We start from the raw sequence: 7,974 nt of genomic DNA, 5'->3' as shown, positions 1-7,974 counted from the left end.
AGGGAAGGGAAGGGAAGGGAAGGGAAGGGAAGGGAAGGGAAGGGAAGGGAATCCTAACGCAGATGAGCACAGATTCCAGTCAAAGATAGGCACAAAGATAGAACTCATCTGATCTCTCCTATAGTAAGGAATATATGCAGGTACTCTTCACTCTGAACTTGGCCCCCATGGAAAAGCGAGTGCAGCAATGCTCTGCAATCTCCCCCCAACCCCACCCCACCCCCTCAAAAAAATCACAGCTGAGAGAAGGAGAAGAAAACACTCACCCAAAGAAGAAGAGCCAGCAGAGGAGAAAATTACTGCGGAAGAGTTTCCCAGACACTGGCCGAAGACAGCAGAGCTAATTTCTCCCTGCAGAGCTCTGTGCTTCCCCCCATTTATGGCCAGAGGAGGTGCTATATTTAGGCACGGGACTGCCTCTCCCAAACCCATACCTGTATCATAAATCACTGGCCTGCTCTACAGAGGAGAAGCACCAGATGCAAGGGGGCCAATCAAACTAGGAAGGAGTCCTGGGGTGCTCTGTTCTTCCCCTCCCTGACTAGTGCATGGGAGCTGAAAGACAGACCCAAACTCTCAGGCTTGTTTTCTCATTCCCTGAAGGCTCCCTGACTTACATGGTGGCTTTCTACATGAGCATCCATGAACATCTGAATCAGCTGTTAGCCGGAGCACCTAAATCCATGGGTGCTATTGGCTATGGACAGGGAAGACAGCAGCTCTGTGTGTGTGTGTGTGTGTGTGTGTGTGTGTGTGTGTGTGTGTGTGTGTATGTGTGTTGGTTTAAAAACTACTCTAATGCAGATGTGACTTTTTCTTGGGAGAATTTATCAGGAGCTGCCTACCTGAGTGGGGACAGCTCCCTGGGCAAGCTCAATCTTATTTATGGTCTTCCCCAAACTGTGCTGCATCGGACCTATGGGGATAACGGCGGCAGGTGTCCATCTCTTCACACAGCATGTGTCCAAATATAAATAACATGCACCTGGCATGGTCACGCTGCCAAGGGGAGGAGTCTGGAGGGATGGCTGTGGCTTGAGGACTCTAGCCAGTCAACGCTGCAGAGCTCTGTGCTGCTGTCTCAGGTTGTAGGCAGTAGCAACCGTCCACAAGTCGGCTGTGAAAATCATACAGGCCTTTAAAGAAATCCACATTCCCACGTTTGCTTATCCAAACAACCAGAAAAATGAGTATAATAACTATCAGAAAAGCAGGGGGCAAAGGCCACTGCTGCCCCTCATCCGAGATCCCTTGGATACTCAGTCGGAGACTTCTGCACCTTTATTTTGTGTCTTATTTTCCCTAGTACCCCAGTGGGTGTGGTTAGTTTTATGTCAACTTGACACAAGCTAGAGTCCTTTGAGAAGACTGACTGAGGAAATGCCTCCGTGAGATTGACCTGCAGGCCAGCTTGTGGGGAGTTTTCTTAATTAGTGATTGATGTAGGAAGGCTCAGCCTATTATAGATGGTGCCACCCCTGGGCAGTTGGTCCTGAGTTCTAAAAGAAAGCAAGTGGGACAAGCCATGGGGAGCAAGCCAGTAAGCAGCATCCCTCCATGGTTTCTGTTTCAGTTCCTGCTTCCAGGTTCCTGCCCTGACATCCTTTGATGACAGACTGTGACATGGAACTATAAGCTGAAATAAACCCTCTCCTCTTCAAGTTTCCTTTGGCCATGAGGTCTTAAAACAGCCATAGAAACCATAGCTAAGACAGAAATGGGTACCAGGGTCATAGGGTATCTTATTTTGGGTTTTACTGCTGTGAACAGATGCCATTGCCAATGCAACTCTTATAAAGGACATTTAACTGGGGCTGGCTTACAGATTCAGAGGTTCAGTCCATTATCATGAAGGTAGGATCATGGCAGCATCCAGGCAGGCATGGTGCAGGAAGAGCTGAGAGTTCTATATCTTCATTTGCAGGCTGCTAGGAGAAGATCATACTGGTCAGACTTAAGCATGTATATGAGACCTCAGACTTGCCTCCACAGTAACACACTTCCTCCAACAAGGCCACACCTCCTAATAGTGCCACGTCCCATGAGCCAAGCATACTCAAACCACCCCAGAGGCTGTTGCTGTGACAGACATAACTATTTTGGGTGGAGGATTGTGGAAGGACTTTGGAACTTAGGGCTAGAAAAGCTAGTCAGTGTTAATAGCTTACTGAGCTATTTGGGGACTTAAAGGATTAATTTAAGAGTAGGGTAGACAATAGAGGCTCAGACTGTGAGGGCTCTGCCAGGGCAATTTGTGTGGTGTTTGGTTTTTTTTTTTTTTATTGTTAAGAATCCGTAGTGTCTGAATTAACAAGAGACCAGAATCACTGAAGTGAAACCTTTAGTTGGTGGACAAAAAAATAATAATAATAAGTCTTGAAGATTTGGACTCTGCTCCCCCCCCCCCAGATCCACTCTGCTTCCCTTCAGAAAAAGAGCTGGCCTCCCAGGGCTATCAACTGAACACAGTATAACAGGTTACATTAAGACCAGGCACAAAGCATCAGATGAAAATCTGGACGAGGCAACCCAGTGGGGAGGGGAGGGTCTTAGGAGCAGGCAAGAGAGATACCCACCAAGCCCACTGCTAGGAGTCCCACCAGAACCTCAAGCTGCAAGACCGTAACCTACGCAAAGACCAAAACGGCGGTCATGGTCAGGATGTAATGTACGAGAGAGGACTAAAGAAGGAAAAATAAAAACTAGTGTTCAACTCAGGAACTCAAGAAGAAGCTAAGAGAAACAAAGTTACTCTGGAGCGATATACTTTCAGGTAATACGTCTTAGAAAACAGAAGGCTGTCAAATGTGCTATAGAAACCATCCATCCAACAACCTCACAGCAGTTTATGATCAGAAAAGCCTGTGGGGGTCGAGAGGTCTCCAGAGGGAGACAGCCTACGATGGTGGGAAAGAATTCTGGAGAGCTGAACACGGGTCCTGCTGTCTCCCCTATGTGAGAGTGGGAATGTCCCTGGGCCTCTGTATTCTTCTCTCTGCAAAGATGCTAGGGTCTGGCAAACTTTCTCCAAGGCCATGAGCAGCAGCTGCTGTGACCAGAGCTCCCCCAGTGCAACCAGGGATTTCTCTGAAAGGGTATGGTACCTATGGATTTACCTCTACCCATGCCTGCTGGAATAGCTAAGAGCTATGGTAACAGCATGCATGTGAACCATCAACAGAGAATCCATCTGTGGTGGTCTGAACAGGAATGGCCCCCCAAAGACTCATTTGTTTGAATGCTTGGCCCACAGGGAGTGGCACTATTAGGAAATGTGGCCTTGTTGTAGTAGTTGTAGCCTTGTTGGAGGAAGTGTGTTACTGCATGTTCTGGGTTTTGAAGTCTTATATGCTCAAGCTATGCTCAGTGTGGTACACAGTCTCATTCTGCTGCCTGTGGATCAAGATGTAGAACCCTCTGCTCCTTCTCCAGCACTGAGTCTGCCTGAATGTTGCCATATTTACCGCCATGATGATAATGGACTGCACCTCTGAAACTGTAAGCCAGTCCCAACAAAAGGTTTTCCTTTATAAGAGTTGCCTTGGCCATGGTGTCTCTTCACAGCAATGACATCCAAACTAAGACACCATCCACAGAGAAATTGATCCCCTTAAGATGTGGGGTTAGGACTGAGAGTGACAGTGAGAAAGTTCTCATTACACTGCAAAAACTGCCTCAACTTCCAGAGTCCGAATCCATACCCTCTTTATGTCTTGTGTTTTCTGCCTCTGTACTATCCATGAGGACTTGGGGGGGAGAAAGGGAATTGCTGCCTTTAGTCCCCATGGGATGTAACGTGTTTCCCTGTGGCCATTGGTGAGATGTCAGTCAAGCACAGCCCACAGAAAATGTTTAATAAATGAGGGTATAAACACACTTGCTTTGGTACACATATACAGTCTCTCTCTCTCTCTCTCTCTCTCTCTCTCTCTCTCTCTCTCTCTCTCTCTCTCTCTTTCTCTCAACTCAGAAATCTGCTTGCCTCTGCCTCCCAAGTGCTGGGATTAAAGGTGTGTGCCACCACTGCCCGGCTCTTTTATTCTTTATATATATATATAAATATATATGTACAGTCTTCTTTATTCTTTTTATTATTATTATTATTTTCTTTATTTACATTTCAAATGCTATCCCGAAAGTTCCCTATATGCCCCCCAGCCCCCACCCCTGCTCCCTTACCCACCCACTCCCACTACTTGGCCCTGGCCTTCCACTGTGCTGGGGCTTATAGAGTTTGCAAGACCAAGGGGCCTCTCTTCCCAGTGGTGGCTGATTAGGCCATCTTCTGCTACATATGCAGCTGGAGACATGAGCTCGGGGGGTACTGGTTAGTTCATATTGTTGTTGCGCCTACAGGGTTGCAGCCCCCTTCAGCTCCTTGGGTACTTTCTCTAGCTCCTCCACTGGGGGCCCTGTGTTCCATCCAATAGTTGACTGTGAGCATCCACTTCTGTGTTTGCCAGGCACTGGCATAGCCTCACAAGAGGTCGCTATATCAGGGTCCCTTCAGCAGAATCTTGCTGGCATGTCCATTAGTATCTGGGTTTGGTGGCTGATGATGGGATGGATCCCCGGATGGGGTAGTCTCTGGATAGTCCATCCTTTCATCTTAGCGATCCATTCTTATCTCTTATTCTTTTCTCCACTATTATCATCAGGCAAATGCTTCAGTGTGACATGCGATGCCTCGGATCTTGTGTGAGGGCTTTCCTAACTACACAGGCTACCTTCAGCACACCCAGAAATGTGCTCTACCCCCACTGGAAGTGGGATGAGAAGGCCCAGGTTATTGCACAATGTTGATGAATGGCTCAGACCACACCCAGTTTTTCCTGGTAGGTCGGTCTTCATTTTAAGACAAGCTTGGTTTCTACAGCCTGAGGTCACTCACCCTGCCTGTGAACTTGGTGTTCGGCATTACTCAGTGTCTCTGTCATGGAGTCCAAAGGTTTTCCATATTTTGTAGATCAAAACATATCCTAGGAAACCCATCAACAGATCTCAGCAGCCTACCTTGTATCATGTGTGCAATCATCTGGCACCAGCTCCAGCGTATTCAACCCAAGCTACGTGCCCGGGCCACGGCGGCAGGAAGCCCAGTACTCAAAGCAGCAGCAGGAAGCTTTCCCTAGGATTCCAAAGGTCTGTCTTCAGCAGGCCAAGGGTGAGAGTGTTCTTAGCAGACAGGAAGCCACAGTGGACATGAGGCCTAGTGCGTGATCGAGAGGAACACAGGCGGCTTAGTGTGTGTGTGTAGTTGTCTGGACACCTTTATACTCATGCATCAAGCTAGCTCCCAGGGATGCAGCAAAATATTCCTGCAGCATCATAACATGGGAGAGTAGCCGGAATTCAGCAGCAGGACAGCACACTGATGACCTGTCTACACCAGGTGGCCAGGATTGCCTGTAGATCACCCTGGCATATACCCCCCTCCCCACATGCCAGACATGCTCTGACAGATTCATCAATGTCAGGCACACTGTACAGGGTCAATAGGTATATCTTCTATTAAATGTAAAGGCTTGGCTTTTGCTGTGTGGGTTCTATGGGCAGGCAACAGCCTTTTAGAAACAGCTGACTCTGGCATTCGCATTTATTTCTTGCAGACGAGGGCATATATACATGCTCATACTAGTATATGCATGTGTGTGTACATGTGTGTTTGTGTGCACTTGGAAAATGGGGGGGGATCTCTGTATCTTTGTCAATCATTCTTCACCTTGTGGGTTTGTGTGTGTGTGTGTGTGTGTGTGTGTGTGTGTGTGTGTGTGTGTGTGTGTGTTTTGAGTCAGGGTCTCTCACTGAACCTGGAATCCATTGATTCAGCCACACAGGCTAACCAAAAGCTCCAGGGATCTGCCTGTCTCCGTGCCCCAACACTGGGCTCACAGAAGTGTGCCCCAGCATCTGTCTTGTATGTAGGTGCTAGGATCCAAACCGGGGGGCCTCATGCTTATGTGGCGAGTACATTATTGACTAAGCCAAAAACCTAGCCTCCCCAGGGGGTCCATTCCTAAAGCGGATTCAGTAAGCCATGCTAATGCAGGAGGCAGCTAGGTTTAGATGGAGAGCCCCATGCTGGAATTAAGGGCACAGGCTCAGGCTGGTTCTGTTTGCTGATCTATTCTTGGAGCTATATGCCTACTGAGAATCCCTTCAGCTGCCCTGGGCCTTGATTTCCTCATTGGCACAGTGGGAATCAGATTAGACACTCCTAGTTTAAGCCCCAAGACGCTCCGGGCTCAGTCCTGAATGGCCATGCTCTGAGCCTAAGCTTGCTGCACAGGACTGCGTGGCCAGCTGCCTGGCCCACGACAGGCTCCAGGAAACAGTAACGAAGGCTCAGACAAGCCGTGCCAACGAGGATTCCATTCTGAAAATGCTCAGAGGCTCAAAGATTAGCAGCAATGTGCTGTGCCACGTGTTTACAAGAACAGTGGCTGCAATAAAGTAAAAGTGGCATTAGGCACAAGAGACCATTCTGCTGGCCCTGCCTATCCTGGCCAGGCTGAATGCAAACAGTGTTCCCAGTGGGCTAAAAGAGAGCTGATAGACTGAGGACCAACCGAGGCTGAACCACAGCAGCGGTGAGCAGAACTCATACTACAGAGTTCCACAAGGATAGCCCTTACCTTCACCTCACCAGCGAGAGTAAACACCATGGTCCTCCAGAGAGCTTTGTAAGAAGCCAGGGAATGCTTCTATGCAGAGCAAGGATCCAAATGATAATCTACTACTTCTGATTTCTAGACCTTCGTGATGGAGCCTCCTGGGAGAGAGGGAAGAGGTGTACAAAGCCAGGCCATGGTCAAGGTCTGGGCTACCATCTAGTCCAGCATGGAGCCGGGACAGAACTCTAGCTCAGAAGGCGAATGAGTGAGTCTGAGCCAGTGTGGGCCAGTATGAGCGAGTGTGAGTGAGTGTGAGCCAGTGTAAGCGAGTCTGAGCGAGTCTGAGCCAGTGTGAGCCTGTGTGAGCCAATTTGAGTCAGTGGTGTGAGCAGTGCACAGTAAGCCTAGTGGATGGAGCATCTTTCAGGGGCCCATATAGCTTCAACAAGATAGAGTTAACAACAGGGATAGGAAGTCGACAGTCCTTTAAACATTGTAAATCACCAATAGCCACATTAAGAGCCTCTGGAGCCTGGAGTGGTGGGGCAGGACCATCCTCTCAGCTCTTGTAAGATAGAGGGAAGAGGATCAAGAGTTCAAGGCCATCCTCAGGTTCCTATTGAGTTCAAGACCAGCCCAAACCCCATGGACCACGCCTCTAAAGAACAACTAAATAACCAGCTGTATTCACTTTGAAGTCCCCGCCTAACGCTAAACTACAGGTTCACAAAACCAGAATGCCCACGCCTGCTTCCCTTGGCTTCCTGGGAAGGTGCTGCTGGTGCACAGAAGCCTGAAGCTCAGGTCCTTAGCAGCCTCAACTGTTCCATATTCTCTGGGCACAACTAAGAACCATGGCTTCCCAGCCAATAGGAAAGTCAGTGTGACAGGAGATTCCCGTCTTAGGGTTAAGTCACTCTGAAGATTAATAAACACCAGCCCCCTTAACTCGGCATCTAATGAAGCCAGTTAACACCTGAGGGGTTCTTTCTCTGGGACAAGCTCATTCTCAGATATGAGCCCAAGGAGTCCTGGTCCCTACCTTAGTGTAAAGCAACTGTTATTGATGCCCAGGGACCCTGCAGCTGCCTGTATGAATGCCTGCTGATTTGTTGCCACGCCTGGAGTCCACAGGCTATGGGGAAGTGGGACAGACAGACTACAATACTGCCAAGAAAATGTATGTGTGTTAGGGATGGGGTTGACATCCCATGCTGCATTGTGGCCAGACACTCACCTCCCAGATCGGTGACCCTGGATGGCATGCAGGTACTACTTTCTTTTTTTTAATTTTTTTATTAGATATTTTCTTCATTTACATTTCAAATGCTATCCTGAAAGTTCCCTATACCCTCCCCCC

At 48.5% G+C, this 7,974-nt stretch overlaps 1 protein-coding gene across 2 annotated transcripts in view; it reads right to left on the bottom strand.

Annotated features, from left to right (window-relative positions):
- Positions 1-360, bottom strand: part of Myom2 (myomesin 2) — a 71,608-nt gene extending 71,248 nt beyond the window's left edge. For both annotated transcript variants that reach the window (XM_029531911.1, XM_021219148.2), the window contains exon 1: positions 267-360. The gene's annotated coding sequence lies outside the window, so the exon portion shown is untranslated. The remainder of the gene's footprint in view (positions 1-266) is intronic.
- Positions 361-7,974: the final 7,614 nt, after the last annotated feature.

The sequence above is a fragment of the Mus pahari genome, chromosome 19 (genome assembly GCF_900095145.1).
Source record: "Mus pahari chromosome 19, PAHARI_EIJ_v1.1, whole genome shotgun sequence".
Taxonomy (NCBI): domain Eukaryota; kingdom Metazoa; phylum Chordata; class Mammalia; order Rodentia; family Muridae; genus Mus; species Mus pahari.
Note: the sequence above shows the minus strand (reverse complement) of the source record. Positions and strands in the feature narration are given on the sequence as shown.